The sequence below is a fragment of the Phalacrocorax carbo genome, chromosome 2 (genome assembly GCF_963921805.1).
Source record: "Phalacrocorax carbo chromosome 2, bPhaCar2.1, whole genome shotgun sequence".
NCBI lineage: Eukaryota > Metazoa > Chordata > Aves > Suliformes > Phalacrocoracidae > Phalacrocorax > Phalacrocorax carbo.
The window spans coordinates 77,159,449-77,174,597 of NC_087514.1; the positions used below are offsets into that span (position 1 = coordinate 77,159,449).

At 40.6% G+C, this 15,149-nt stretch overlaps 1 long non-coding RNA gene across 1 annotated transcript in view; it reads left to right on the forward strand.

The window, feature by feature from the left end:
- The window catches only part of LOC135311971 (uncharacterized), a 35,124-nt gene extending 22,550 nt beyond the window's left edge, over positions 1-12,574 (forward strand). The window contains exons 4-7 of the long non-coding RNA XR_010371554.1: positions 9,411-9,454; positions 10,467-10,726; positions 11,633-11,784; positions 12,379-12,574. This is a non-coding gene — a long non-coding RNA (uncharacterized LOC135311971). The remainder of the gene's footprint in view (positions 1-9,410; positions 9,455-10,466; positions 10,727-11,632; positions 11,785-12,378) is intronic.
- Positions 12,575-15,149: the final 2,575 nt, after the last annotated feature.

The window sequence follows — 15,149 nt, forward strand, 5'->3', positions numbered from 1 at the left end:
CATTAATGTTCAGTATAAAAGGCACACGTCTTGCTGTGTGAATGTGTTTGTGAAATCAAATAACTTCCATCTGACTGACAAAGTCTATCCCAAAGAAAGTGCTCTGAATAATCCATTACATAAGAGGCAACAAAAGTGCAGCATATAAAAAGCAATGTATTTAAAGCTTGTTCATTTAAGAGACATTGGAACAAGAGCAGACATCTAATACGCTAGTTTCACATCCAGTCAAAGGCACTGGCGCTTTAATGGCAGTAAACAATTTCAGGTTACTTTTGAAATGTCATTGATCTTTGTTTGTAGTCCTCAGAACTACAGCTGTCTTTTACTGCCTAGCTGATGCTGGGAACTTGACTTCATTCAATTACATTTTCATTTCAAATGTCTACCCTTTAAGTTCCCTGGGTAGAAATCATGAAGATACCATGGATGGAACAACAAGTTATAGCCGTTCATTTAACCAGCAAGGCTTGAAGCAGACTAGCAAAGTACTAACTAATTTCCTCCAACACTGGGAGCACAATTTTTCATAATAGTTGGATTTATCAGTTACTGAGCTTTGGTTTAATGAAAATAGATTTTACAATACAGGGCTTCCCATTTCTGATAACCTTAGAAATTCCTGGGGAAACACTTATTTTCCTGACCTTTGTGATACGAGTCCTCAGTCAGGGAGTTCAGAAGAAAAACAGAAATGAAATAGTTACTGAAGATAACCTAAGTAGACAAGAATTTTATTCTCTTATTATTTGCAAACTTTCACTCTTAATACAGCATGCGACAGCAGGGCTAGTGGTATTTAGTGGATGGCCTGATCTGTACCTATCACAGCAAATAGCAGAGCTCCCTTTCACTTCTACAGCATACAGAGACACTAAATAATACTTTTTATTTACTTATAACTTGCTAAAATTTCCAGCTATCAAGTAGAAAATCCCTGGAGTTTCAATTGTTTGTCTATACTTGTTGCATTCTCAAGTCTGAAAATATCACAGTTTCAACCACTGGTGGGTGAGAGGTGGAAGAGAAGGTATTTCTTTATGTTAAAAAAAATAAATTGTGGCCTTTATTGAGCAGCATCACAGAGAAATTGTGGCTTGAAGCCCAACCCTCATAAAGGTGAACATTTGTTTTTCTGCTGAAGACCATTTTTTTGACTTGAGAATTAAGAGATTGTGAGAATTGCTTGCTAACGATGCACAACAGATCAATACAGCCCCTTCTGCAGCACATTTTGAAAGCATACGGCTCCGTCTTCCAAAAGGACGATGACAGTGTTTAGTACCCAAATGCGAGTGCTGTCTTCCCAAATGAAATACCCAACTCCTTCAGCTTTCTTTGAAGGTATTCTTCCTGGGCTAGACACGTAAGTGTGAGTGACTTGCCTGCATTTTGTGCTGCTCCTCTCCTCATTACAGCTGACACAGCCCAAGACAAAGAGCTGGATTTTCTGAAGCCATATGTTCATTTCCTGAAAGCTCAGTGAAATGGGAGGACTCGGGGATTGTGTGTGTCAACGAAAATAACGTTCTCCTCCCTGTGCCCAAACAAAACCCCAAGCAGCCCAGCACTTCAGGCCATATGCAGAATATGAGTTGGCACCAGAGTCTTGCTTGGCAAGATTTCTATGGATGCTAGTTAAAATAAAACAGGAAAAAAAAAAAGCACAGCCTCAGCAGGCATAGTCTTACACACAGCCTGGCTGCACAATCTGCTGTAGAGGAATATACACCCTGAAGAAATTCTTATACATGTATTCACTTTCAGCATTTTTCAGTTCATCTTCCTCTCTGAAATAGAAATTAACCCCATGTAATCTCATTCTCTACAGAAGAGTTAACCTAGGTTTACTTTTACATCAAAAGCCCCAAAATTTGCCACACAAAACCTGCAGAAAGAGGGCAAAGGAAGCCTTGCTTTGTGGGAAACATCGTTCTCCTGATGCCTAGGTAAAAGTTTGTTAAGCTGAAGCGCTGATGATTTATATTGCTTGTCAGCAGGGCTCTGAAGTCCATTTTGCTCTGCTGGGCAGAGAGCAGAGGGAAGGCTCTACTTCCCCCGTTGGGATTGCTCCGTGGTTTAGTTCACACAGGTTTTGGTACCGAGCCTGTCTCCCTCTTCCTGCACTTGCAGGGCAGCCCAGTTGCAATGAGAGGCAGAGGCACAAATCTCTCCTCTGCTACCATCATGGCCAGGTTATCAGATTTGCTTTTCCAGGAATCCCAGTTTGTCATTATATTTTTATTCTACCTGTGGTATGCTACAAAGCCAACCAGGCAGGCCAGCGTCTCTGCAGCGGCCCCCAGGAGCTGAAGGGTGTCAAGAATTTCCTCGCATGTCTTGGGGACGAGGGGTAGAGGAACATAGAAAAGCACTGCTTAGCTCCTGACTCCCAGCACAGCAGAGAACATGCATAATGAAATCAGAAGACAATTTTCTGCACATGGGAAAATCCCTGTATTCATTTTTTGTAAATAAATTTACCATTTCCTTCTCATAAATGTAAACTTGATCTAATCTGTGTGTTTTTAAGTCTAGAGAGAAGTCCTGCCCTCTAGGAAATGAAGCTTATTTGCCCAGGGTAAATTAGCTACATGATAATTTGCATTCTCCGAGTGCTGAAATGCTTTGGCCCCCACTTCTTCTTAACTGGAATATTCTGTCAGATTTGGAAGAAGAAATGCTACATTTTGCTCTTGTTTGTGCTTTCAAATTTAATATGCTCATGCTACTTGAACTGAAAACACTGTGTCATTCCTGAATTTCCATATTAAAAATCTGCACTTATAATAGCGTTATATACATATACTTATATAAATATATATATGCATTAGATACATATATATCCAATTATTAAGTTTAATTGTTAAAGATCCTTTTATTTCTTCATCCATACAGAGCATTCTTTCTCTAATGAGTGTATTTGTGTAAAAAAAAAACCAAGAAACAAATGGATAAATAAGTTCCAATTCCAAACTAACATGAGACTGTGAACATTATTTTATTCAAAACTAGCCATGCTGTAGCACTTTTTATGTATGTAGATTGACATCTGTGTAATGTTTTAGAAGACATTGGCTGTGATCATACGTATACCCCAACAAACCAGAACAGTGAGATAGATGACATTTTAGGGCGTGAAAGTAAGTACACCGCAGTTACGTTTGTCCCTGGTACAGTGTAGTGAAGCAAATCTCTTTCAGGACTTCCTGGTCATGATTTCACCAAAATCCAAAATTTTTCAGAATTTCTTCAAGGCAATGAATGGAGCTGCTCTCATTCTTCAGCCTGCGCTCTCAGACTTTGCTAGAAATGACGAATAAAACACTTCTGTCTCAGCAGTGGTGAGCTCAGAGTATACGGATATTTCCCCACTCTGTTCAGCAGTGTTCAACGTGAGACGCCATGTCTTATACCTCGAGCACAGGGTTCACTTAGGTGTCCCTGTATTACATCTCCCCCTCCCTGCCACAGGTTCTCACAGCTGCTCTTGTAGGCCCCAAGTAATAAAGAAGTTACAGCTCTGGATCCAAGGGAGGAAGTTTCTCCTCATGGGACTTCCTAGCCAGGAAGCACAGCTAGATGATATTTTTAGCAGTGGCTTCACATCAGACATCCCACACTGTAGTGTGCCTCACTGCGAAGGCATGTACCATGAGGCTGAGGGCTTAGGAGGGCCTAAACTGAGACTTAAACATGCTGATCATTTAGTCAGGCCTGCCTGGTGACATCAGGGCAGCGACTGTTGGATCAAGGGTTGCAAGCATTCAAAAGTTGGAGGGGAAAGGGACATTTATAGAGGTTTGGTACATCACTGTCTCTGGAGTGATCTGGGGAGAGGAACACAGAGCTGTCAGTTATTTTCTTATTTCTTCCATTTGTGATTGCAATCTTATGAACAAATGGTTGATTCTGAATAGCAATTGTGTGTAATAGAAAAAGATACCGGTATTCATCGAGGCCACTGATCTGCTAGCTCACCTGTAAGAAACTGGTGAAAGTTCATCATATTTTATATGCCATGGCAGTAGTCAATGGCCATTAGATAGTCATTAGACTCTAATGACTAATGACAGAAGGAATGCAAAGAGGAGACAAATACAGGATCATTCAAACACAATAAACTATTAATTTTCAAGGGCTGTGGTATTATCAAGACCTTTAAGTGAAGGAGAAAAATGAGGTCTAACTGGTGACTCCAATATATATGACTTTATTTATATCAGATATTAGTTTAGAGTCTGAGAAGCTTTAACTACACACACCCAAATGGAAACACAGCACTATGGATCAAAGGAAAGAGGTGATGAGTTGCAGCCTTATGCACTGGCATAAGGCTGGCAGGGTGGATAACTCTCACAAGCGTCAGCTGTTGGGATATCCAGCTCAGATGCTCTGAGCTGCATGAGCTCTTGCTCCATCATCCCATGACTTTACATCCTTCTTCATTGACCCTCACCTTGTCCTGTCCCCTCTCTTGTCATTCCTCCTAACCTGGAATTGAGCTGCATTGCACCACACCATTGCCATAGCACAGAGTGACCCCTTCACTTGGGCCTGTAAGGAATGAGGGAAGGAAAGAGATTTATTCAGCTCTTCCTGATGATGCTACAAACCAGGGAAGCAAGCCAAGGTTTAAAGCAACAGCTGTCATGGCCGACCTGCCAGCCTAGAGCATCCATCTGTGACTGACCAGCTGCCATGTACCCTGAGAACACGAACACAAAAACATGCTTCCCTACTTTTTGCTACACTGTCTCTTTCTCTTTTGTGTCTGTTTTGTCAAGTGCAAGAAAATTACCTCCAATCTCACAGCAATCAACTTGAAAAGTCAACAACACAACCTTCTGTCCAGCTTTATTTGACAGCCTGGGAGATTATCTGGTAGCCTCTTTGGGCCAAAGGGACTTGTGTAGGCTTCAGTAGTTTGTCTTGCAAACCCCCTTGGTCCAAGTTTCAGAATTGATTGCATTTAGATTTTGACTTTGTCTTTATTGTGTGTTGTACTTTAAATATTTCCAAAATGGGATGTTTTTTTTCTATCACATTCTGATGGAAAAAAGTAAATTGAAAAATTTATACTCAAAGGTTGAGTATGTTGATTAATATTGCAGAAAAACAGGATTTCACAGTTAAAATAGACTTTAGCTCTCCACGTCTTGTTATTTCTTTGAAATTAATTCCTGATTAGTTTCTAGTGTATCCAGGAATAATCTATTATGGAAGATGCAGCCTCAACTTGCAGAAACACAGTAACTAGTTATACGGAAAATGAAACACACCACTTACCAGAAGCAAATTTAGCAGCAATTAACTCCTCCTTCCCCCTTTGCCGTTTGGCTTTCAGTAAGTAAATGTCTCCTTGCAGCATCATTTCTCTCTTGCCCTGTCTGATTGTGCTGGTTTTGGCTGAGACAGAGTAGCTAGTATGGGGCTGTGTTTTGGATTTGTCCTGAGAATAGTGTTGGTAACATGCTGATGTTTTAGTTGTTGCTGAGCAGGGCTTACACAGAGTTGAGGACTTTTCAGCTTCTCACACTGCCCTTCCAGCGAGCAGGCTGGGGGGGCACAAGGAGCTGGGAGGGGGCACAGCTGGGACAGCTGGCCTCAACTGACCAACGGGATATTCCACACCAGATGACGTCATGCTCAGCATGTGGAGCTGGGGGAAGAAGAAGGAAGGGAGGGGGGAAGTTTGGAGTTATGGCGTTTGTCTTCCAAAGTAATGGTTATGCATGATGTAGCCCTGCTTTCCTGGGGGTGGCTGAACACCTGCCTGCCCATGGGAAGGAGTGAATGATTTCCTTCTTTTGCTTTGCTTGCGTGTGTGGCTTTTGCTTTCCCTACTAAACTGTGTTTATCTCAACCCACGAGTTTTCTCACTTTTATCCTTCTGATTCTCTCCCCCATCCCACTGGAGGGGAGTGAGTGAATGGCTGTGTGGTGCTTAGTTGCCAGCTGGGTTTAAACCACAACACTGATGAAGTCTGCTGGTGTGTTTCCATCAACGGGTAATCGCTGCACAGCTACTCACAAAATGAGAGTTATTCTACAAAGTTTACTGCATTAGTGTAAAGGACTTGTAAAAAACATAGTATGTCCTATCTGTGGGTAGGAAAGGTATGAACTCAAGCACAAAGAGGTCCACAGGAGGTTACTGATAAAAGGCAGAGCAGAGACCTTTGGACTGACTTCTTACCTCTAAGCAACTAAGCAGTGCATTCCACTGGCCTCTATCAGTTCTGTAGGACCACAGCAGTAGAGTCCAAATCTCAAGTGCCTTCAGGCAAAACAGGAAAAGGATAGTCCAGCTCTCATGATTTCATCTTTCTGTAGCAGCTGAGTAGGTAAGACTGTCCCTGAACATTGGGACAAAAAGACTGTGGCATTGCATGTCATCACACAGAGGCACCAGCTTCATGTCATTTCTCCCCTAGTGATAGAAGACCGAGGCTGGAGTGCAGGAGGTGTTGCTGGCAGTACCTTTCCTGCCAAAAATAGGATCCCTTCTTTGTGCATCTTGTATATTCACTTCCCCTGTCCAACTGTCATGGGAGGAATTCTGGATAGAAACCTCAGGCAAATGAAGCTTGCCTTTTTTTTTTTTTTTTTTTAAACTCAACATTTCCCTTTCCAGTAGCAGAGAAAACAGCGATTTCCTTCTCTTTAGAAAGTCAGTTTATCTGAAGGTTTAGGTGAATAGTTCAAGCAATTAAAGCAGCTCTGTGGCTGTTCTTCCCTTGTAATGTTGACTAATATCACATAGCAACAAGCCCCGCTCAGAGGGATTGGCTCAAGCTCAATAGCACATCACTTTTTTTCACAGCTTTTCTCTCCCTTTTCTTATTTTTTTTTTTTAAGCAAAGATAGTACATAAAGCATGGGAAGGACTGGTATCAGTCTAAGCTACAGGGATTAATACATCTACACTACTGAAACAATTAGTGAAAACTTTTTTTTCTTTTTTGCTAACATGAATATTTGGTGCTTGTGTGCTCCTCTGGAGAATGCTTTCTTCTGGAAAACATGCTATGCCATTGAAAGAAAATGGAAGAGATTTGCCAGATACCCTGCTGCTCTCTAAACGGTGCCAGCCCCTCTCTTGCTGTCGGTCCCGGGGGGTCCGTGCCCACGAGGCAGTGCCATGGCACACAGGGAGGGTGCCAGCCAGACAAAGCTGGATGCTGGCGGACATAAGCATCACCCCCCACCCCCAGAGGTGCTGCGCTATACAGTCACGTCCTTATTTTTCCTCTGAGCTTCTTCTCAATCAAATGGCACGAGGTATTTAAGAAGTTAAAAGACTGCAGTATTAGTAACATGAACAAAGCCCCATGGCACATTCAGAATAATTCTTCTTGCCTATGGAAATGTTTTATGGCTAGCAGAGACCAGAGACTGGATTCCTGAGAAATGCCTCCTTCTTGTAGTACCACTGGCATAGTCTTTATGCTTTGCAGTCATGGTTAGATGGAAACAGAGATTCAGAAACTCAGGATCCATTTCTGAAACTTTTATTTGGCTCTAATATCATTGCAGACTTTGCTTTTCCCAATATTTTCATACTGCCTGTAGGAAGAAAAAAAAAAAAGCCATAAAATGACGACATTTAGGTATATGCCTATACTACATTTGCCAGATAGGAGACCAAACCCACCCTAATCTGGTTTAAGGTCAATGTCTCTACTAGGGTAGAGGTTGCTTGGTGCCCAACTGGGGCATCTCCCGTACTGACATCTACAACAGCTCTACTGACAGGACCTCACCTGGAGTTAGGCTTCCCAGATTTTGGTCCAGGCGAATTTGGCTAATCCTACCTATTATTAATCATAGAAAGATTAATTATTTGATGGCCATTAATTATTTGATGGCCACCAGGATAAAAGTTACAGCATATTAATCACATTATTAATTATATTATTGAAACAAGATTTAGGTGAATTTGGTGTTAATTACTTACACAACATTTATTTTCCTGTTGATTGCAAATAAGCTATTTCTAGAGGAGCATGGTGACTCAGAAAAACCCTGCTTCTGGTATATCTTTATTTTTCTTCTTTCATAATGCTGTGCTTTCTCCTCTGATAAACCTTACCCAAGACAATTTGCTCTCTGTGCTACAGATATATTTCCTTCCTAGCCAGGCTATATTTCAAACTTTAATGTTTATATATTTGGAGAGAGAAGAGAGTGAATTAAAATAAAAAATAAAAATAAAGAGAACAATTTTGATAAAGCCTTAATAGAAAGCTGGGAGAATGTGAAACAAATGAGAGCCATTAGAAATGAGTTATTAACCTAGCAGCTGAAAAGCCAGTCAGCTAGGATGCGGGGGACATGATTTCAAATACCGTCTTATTTCTTTTTCCCAGTGACTGTTCATGTTAAAGCAGTAATAGAAATGGCACTAGGGCTTGATTAATAAGACATTTTAGAGGGTGAGAGCTCACATTCATCTCCTCATTTTTAAAATAGAAATTGCTTTTTCTTTTTGTTCCACACCTTGAATTAAAACAAGTTCTTCAACAATAACATTTCCTATAAATTCAAATTATTATTCTTAATTAAATGGAAATATTGAAATAAGTAGCCTGCAGCTCTATCTTTTCTAAACTCTGTGTGTGAGCATTTGCATACTTTATTGTACATGTTAACATTTATGACAATATTTTGGCTCCGTATCAATGATAGTACCACCTATGTAGAAGGGCCATAACCAATTTGTTTGCTTTGATAGTTTTGATAGAAACTTAATAATTTTAAAGGTCTGTGAAAATTGGGGATAAAAGACACTGTATATCAAAACATATATTTAAAGTAATTGCCTTGTAAGCGTTTGTTGAAAATCTGAGAATTCAGCGTATCATCAAGGTAGAATATGTGAGGGAAAAATACAGTCATAATCATCCAGATAATAAAATAAATGTGTTCTGACAAGAGGAATGCCCCATGGCATTGTATTTGTTAGAAATACCAGCTAAGGGATGACCCAGCTAAAACCATTTGCATACCTTCTGAATACAAGTGAACCAAATGTTGTAAAGTGGTAATAGAAATATGCCTGGAAATACACTTAGCATTTTTTACAGGATTTAATCGAGGTATAAGCATTTAACAGTGAAGGTTTCTTTATAAATATACTGCATAATACTCACATACAAATATTATGGTATTTACTCAGGTATTATGTCCTACATATATTATCTTCAAGGCCTTCAGTTATTCCAAACCATACTGTTTTTCTCCGTAAGAATGCACTAATAGGGTTTTCTTCTTCTTGCCTGAGAGTCATGATCGTAGCATTGGTAATTTCAGGAAACTGTGAATGCACTTTATGCAGTAAAATTAGATGTGTATTTATGTAAGTCTTTAGCATGTACAAATAATGGAAATATACTATTTTATCACAGACTTCCTTGGAAATTACTATCTGAGGACTCTGCCAACCTGAAAGGTATGTTCATTTTCTATCAATGCTTTTGACAGAAGTGCATGCCTGCACCCTTCTGTCAATAATTTCTAAAAGCATATGACTTGTAGAATTAGTTCATAGCTGTAGAGGCACACATGAACCTTAATGAAGACATGGATGTGTATCAAAATGAGATGAACATGTTCCAGCACATATAATATTTATTGGGTACCTGTGTGCTAAACATGTCAATTGATCTGTTCACAAAAATATTTATAGAGTTTGTGAGAGTGAGCTGGGATACTCTGCTCTCTGGCTCAGATGCAAGGCTCTGTTTAAATTTGATTTAATGCAGAGGTGTTCTTGTGTAGCTCCACAAATAGCCCCTATTAAACTTTCTCTCCCTCTTTTGTTAATAATTACATAGTTTTGAGGCTGTCTTCTGAGCCTGAAGTTTTTGCTTTACAGTTCATGGCTCACATATTCCCTAGTGCTAGGATTATGCTGTTTCACTGTGCAGCCATGATGAGCAGAACTATTAATAGCTCGCTCCCTCATGCTGCACTTTACTGGGCAACTTGTGAACAGCCAGAAGAACCGCAGCGAAGTAGCACTACGCATCCTTCTTCTGTGGCCTTTAACCATTTCTCTGCTACTCAACATATGTGGTTACACAGTGCAAAGCACATTTGCTATGCTCATAAGAAGAGGCATGCTACTCTAAAGAGCACCTGTGGGAATTCAAAGCACTGGTCCCACATTTAGTCTCTGCACCTAGCTGTATCAAACTGCTTAATTTACAAAAGAATGGTTTACTTATTCTTGCTTGCAACCAGGGCTGTTTCCAGGCACAATCAAAGCTGTCAGCAAGCTCTCAGGAGCAGCTAAATGTCCAGGACCTTTTTCTCGCCGTTGCTCACGCACCCTGCAAAGCCAGAGCCATTGCGGCTTTGCTCAGATAAGGGACAGACGCAGAGCTGGGGAGTAAGACAGCAGGCTCTCTCCAGTGCTTCCCAGCAGCGATCGCAACCTCATCCTACCCTCATGTTGACAGGAGAGGCAGCAGACTCAGCTGCTCAGGAGTTCCCCCAAACCTGTCTGTGGAGAGCACTTTCAGCCTGCTACCATAGGACGCCCCCACCTTGGTCATCTTGCGCAGCCGATCCCGCTCCTCAAGCGGTGGCTGAGTCCATCCTGCAACAGAAATCCTGTGTTGCCTACCCACCTGAAAACACCTGAGCCTGCTCTACTGCAGATTCATCTCTCTCTGGGTCTTCCTTTTCTGCTGTGCTGGTGTTGGCTTTGAAAACCAAGGTACACACGTAGCAAAACTTGCTGAAATCTGCTTTTTTCAGCCAGCCTGTACAAGGAATTAGAATGTAATTAACCTCTTGTTCATGATCTATAGGGAGTACCAGAGTCCATTTAACTATCCCTAACAGGCATTCCTCTCAAGATCATTTTGCTTCAAAGCTGAAATTCAACAGCAGGTCACTTGATAGGAGAACAGATGATTTTTGAAGATGGGTACTGAGGCGTGCCCTTTTGCTCACTCTCACTAGGAGAGATAACTCCCAGCTGCTATCCTCTTGCAGCAAATGCAGCTGGATAACAGATAAATGGATTCACCAACCTGCTTCATACAGTGGAGAAGTTATATGGGAAAAGGCACTAAAGGATGTATAAACCTGGAAGTGGGACAGCAGGAACAGAATGTGCAGGTCGCCCTCCCTTGAGGGGGTATAACTGATCTAAATTGGAGAGTGGGAGAACCTCGGATTTTCTCATTATTGTGAGCTGATGCTGTTGAAAGATTACAAGGAATATCTTTGTGGGACTAGATCCACAAACATCTGAAGAACAAACCCCTTATAAAAAAATAAAATAAAAAATAAATCTGTGATGGCATAGAGGCTGAAGAAGTAGGGCTGTAGAGAGAAGAATTTCCCTTCAGCCCCTTTAAGTCCTTCTCATATTTATCTATCCTCTCTGATTCCCTCCATTTTCATACAGCCTCCTTATCCATTTTACTATTTATTTATTTACTTTGTGTGTGTGCAGAGGGGTAGGGAGCTTTCTGAAACTCGGGAAACGCTTAGCTGAGAAATGCCAGGGAACAATACAGCAGAGCCTCCCTTTTCTAGAAAAGTCTGTCTTGCTTTGAAGAAGCCAGGTGTGCACAACAGCCTCACTGACATTTTTTATTTGCTTTTTTCACAGATAAACCAGGCAGGTTCCACTCTCCATAGCTGGCTTTGAAGCTGCGGCCTTTCGTGCCTCCTCTGCTGAGGGATGCAGCTAAGACACCTGAGCAGTGGCTTCTGATGAGAAGGGAGGAAACCTGAGCATTTGCAGTAGCTGTCGTGGTCAGGGTAAGAACTTGGCAGATAAAGGCCTCCTCCTGTCTCAATCCAAAGCGCCAGCTCCTGCAGACATCAAGACCTGAAACACAAGTTTTTGGTCCTTCCTCAAGTGAACCACAGCATGCAGACTGCAGTTGTTTTAATAGGAATAATAGTGCTAGAATAGAGAGTTTACAATTCATTCTTCAATGAATTCAAGGTCCTATGCCATCCACCAAGACATAGGCAGAAATTTTTAATGCAAGGCCTCAGTGCAGGCAGTAAACAATTCCTTGCTTTTGACTCATAAATGTGCGAAATGAGGCACCAGTGACTCTAACCAAACCAGACACCTTTTGTAACTTACTTTGAATGAATGTCTCTCTCTCCTTTCCCTCATCCTTATGTTAGGATCTTACTGCATTTCATTTACAATGTTCAGCATATAATAAATGTGATTAACTTCAGAAAAAGAGCTGAGGCTGCTCACTGAAAGAAGAATATTCTGCACTTTGGGGAGAGAAAAGGAGCTTGTGTGCAGGACTGGTGTGGGAGATTCGGGGGAGGTTTCAAGACTATTAATAATTTTTTTCCTGTTCTTATTCAAAGCTTTTCTATTCACAGGGGAAATATTCAATTAGGAAACCCCTATGGAGCAAAGGTGGAACCCAGCAGGCAAGGAGTCAAAATCTCTGCAATCAGCACTGATTTTTTTGACTGTTATTTTGACAAATGGGGTAAGAATAAAAACCATAAAAGGCTGCAGCAGGAGGCCTGAAACGGACTCTGAGCACTCTCCTTCTTCAGCAATGATGTGTTTGCCATGGTAAGTCATGCATGATTGTTGGAGGTGTTATTCTCTGATTTGTCACTGCTTTTTATCTTATTAGCCGTTACTGTAGTTTGAAACGTGTTAAAAGCAGAGCAATGCTCTGTGTGTTAAATGCTTTCAAGAGTTAGAGTGCAGCATTTTGATTCATTCCACAGGCCTTCTGCATTGAAAGAATGGTTCGGACTGTGGTGACAAATGGCCCTGTCGTCTGGGGTTCAACATCTTTTCAACTCTGTAGAAGAGCATCTAAACCAGGTACAGAAGTTGTAGCCTCAGTTCAGCACACATTAACTGATATTTCATAAGTCTCATCTTTATTTAAACAGTCAGATACATCAGGGGGCTATAGGGCATCATATCTGACATTTGACTCTCTGACATATTTCAGAGTGTGTAGGTTGGCCAACAAGTTGCCCAAAGCTATTTTCTATGGCCCATTGAAACATGGTGACTGGAGAAGCAAACCACTGAAATGTTACAAGACCACACTCAGCAAGTTCATCACTGCAGCGTAGGCCCTGCAACATGCAAACCCAGCACCATCTGCCACAGAAGAGAAATTGCACATGCTCTAGGAGTTTCTGTAAGCCAACCCAAACTAACACTGTATAAGCACAAAGATCAATGGGGAAACGGTGAATGTAGTGAGTTGCATCTGAGACACTTACAGCTATTAGCATGCTGAAATAAATTGGACTAGTTTCTTAACCAGAAGTTCTCAAAAGCTGAGTCTGGATAATAAAATCTTTATCCAACTTTTTTAGGAAGACCACATACTTCTAATGGTTAGGACATGAGAGTATCCTATAGCTACATTTCTTGCTTCACTTGTCCTGCACTGCTCAGCTCTCACTGTTGAGGTTTTTTTCTCTGTAAAGCAGGATTAAAATACTTGCTACCATCCCCTGAAGCACACGATGGATGTATACACACACATCAGGATGGAGACAATGATGAATTGTCTTTGTGAGCCAATTTAGATCTGAAAGAGCTTCACATGGATTTACTATGTCCAGTATCACCAGAGTAATATCCCGCACAATCAAAGACTGTCCTAATCTGCAGAATCTAATTCTTTGGAAAACACTGGATTTTTCCAGTCAATGAGAATACTTTTAAAACTACCACATACATTTTATTCCTGAAGAAGTAAGTAACATGTTGATACTAGTCTACTTAGCACACTGTGATACAATATTCATTACAAAGTGATCAAAAGCAATCATACAGATATAATCTACTTAGGAGACAAAAGCACTGAAAAACAGTAAGAGATTAGCAGCTCTGCTATATATGGAGTCTGATGCTGACAAAAGCCAGCTAATTACTGCAGTTATGCCTCAATAATTTATAAAGCCAGTAATTTCCCCAAAAGATCTATAGATCTCTTTTGACTCCTCAAGGAGAAGAATGAATGTATCAGAAATTAAGTTCCTAGATTCTCCACAAAGGGCTTCAAATGCATGGTTAATGCAGATCTCCAGTCCTTTGAGGTACATGAACTGAAAATTTACATGGCTGTTTGAATGAGCATCCTGAATTTTGGGGTATGTCTCTGAGCTTCAGAAGGCTGACTGTGGAAAACAGAGAATCTTCTGTGTCCCAAAATAGTTTTTCCCAATCCACTTATAGCCAATAAACAAAAATAATCATAATATCCTATTGTACAAATATGGCCTGAAATTTTCAAAACTATGTAATGTTTAATATCAAGTTTGAATCTTTCAGAAGGTCCTAGCCACTTGTTTCTGAAATCGTTATGTGGTATCTCCAGTTGGTCATATAAAATTAATAGCTTTTTTTCTTGGCCATAGTCTGCGGGGCTTTTTGCCTCAAAATAGAAATCCATTTTTGTCGGGGGGGTTATATACTTATGTAAATTTGGCAATAAAATCTGTTTTTAATTTCTTTTTTCTTCTGTTTTAAATTCTTACTGTTTTCTGCCTCCTTCTAAATTTACTCATTGGTTGCTTGTTTTCTTGGCAATTTTTTCAATTTTACAGTGTTTGTTTATACTGTGTATTTTATTGGAACAGGGGCAAGAACAGTTGAAAAAATGATCAGCAAGGGTGAACACAAACACATTGAGGCTGCAGGAAAGAACTAAAGGAAATCACAAGCTAATTTGAAGGGTAATAGAACGATAAGCCAGCTTACAAAATCTCTAGGTTTTAATATGGTTGCACAATTTCATTTCATACTAATCAGTCATCTTTGCTATCTTAGAAAGCAGGCAAGAGAGTTCACTGAGCAGTTACCAGTTCCTCTCCCTGCCTCAGCTTTTAGGAAAATATTAAAACAATTAAAATATTGTACCAGTGAAATGTGTGTTCAGACATTTAGGTGAATGCAGTGTGGGACATTAAAGTGTTTTTTAAAACCCCAGGAGAAAAGGCATTAAATTTCAAGAATGTTTCTAACAACGTGGCTTCCAGGCTCTACCTGGTGCCAACCCAGTCTTTTTGTCTCTCATGCCACTTGTGCACAGTTGGCTGATAACCTGTATACAGTACTCCAAAGAGGCATCAGGGGTGCCAGGAATGAGCATTCGCATAATTCTGTG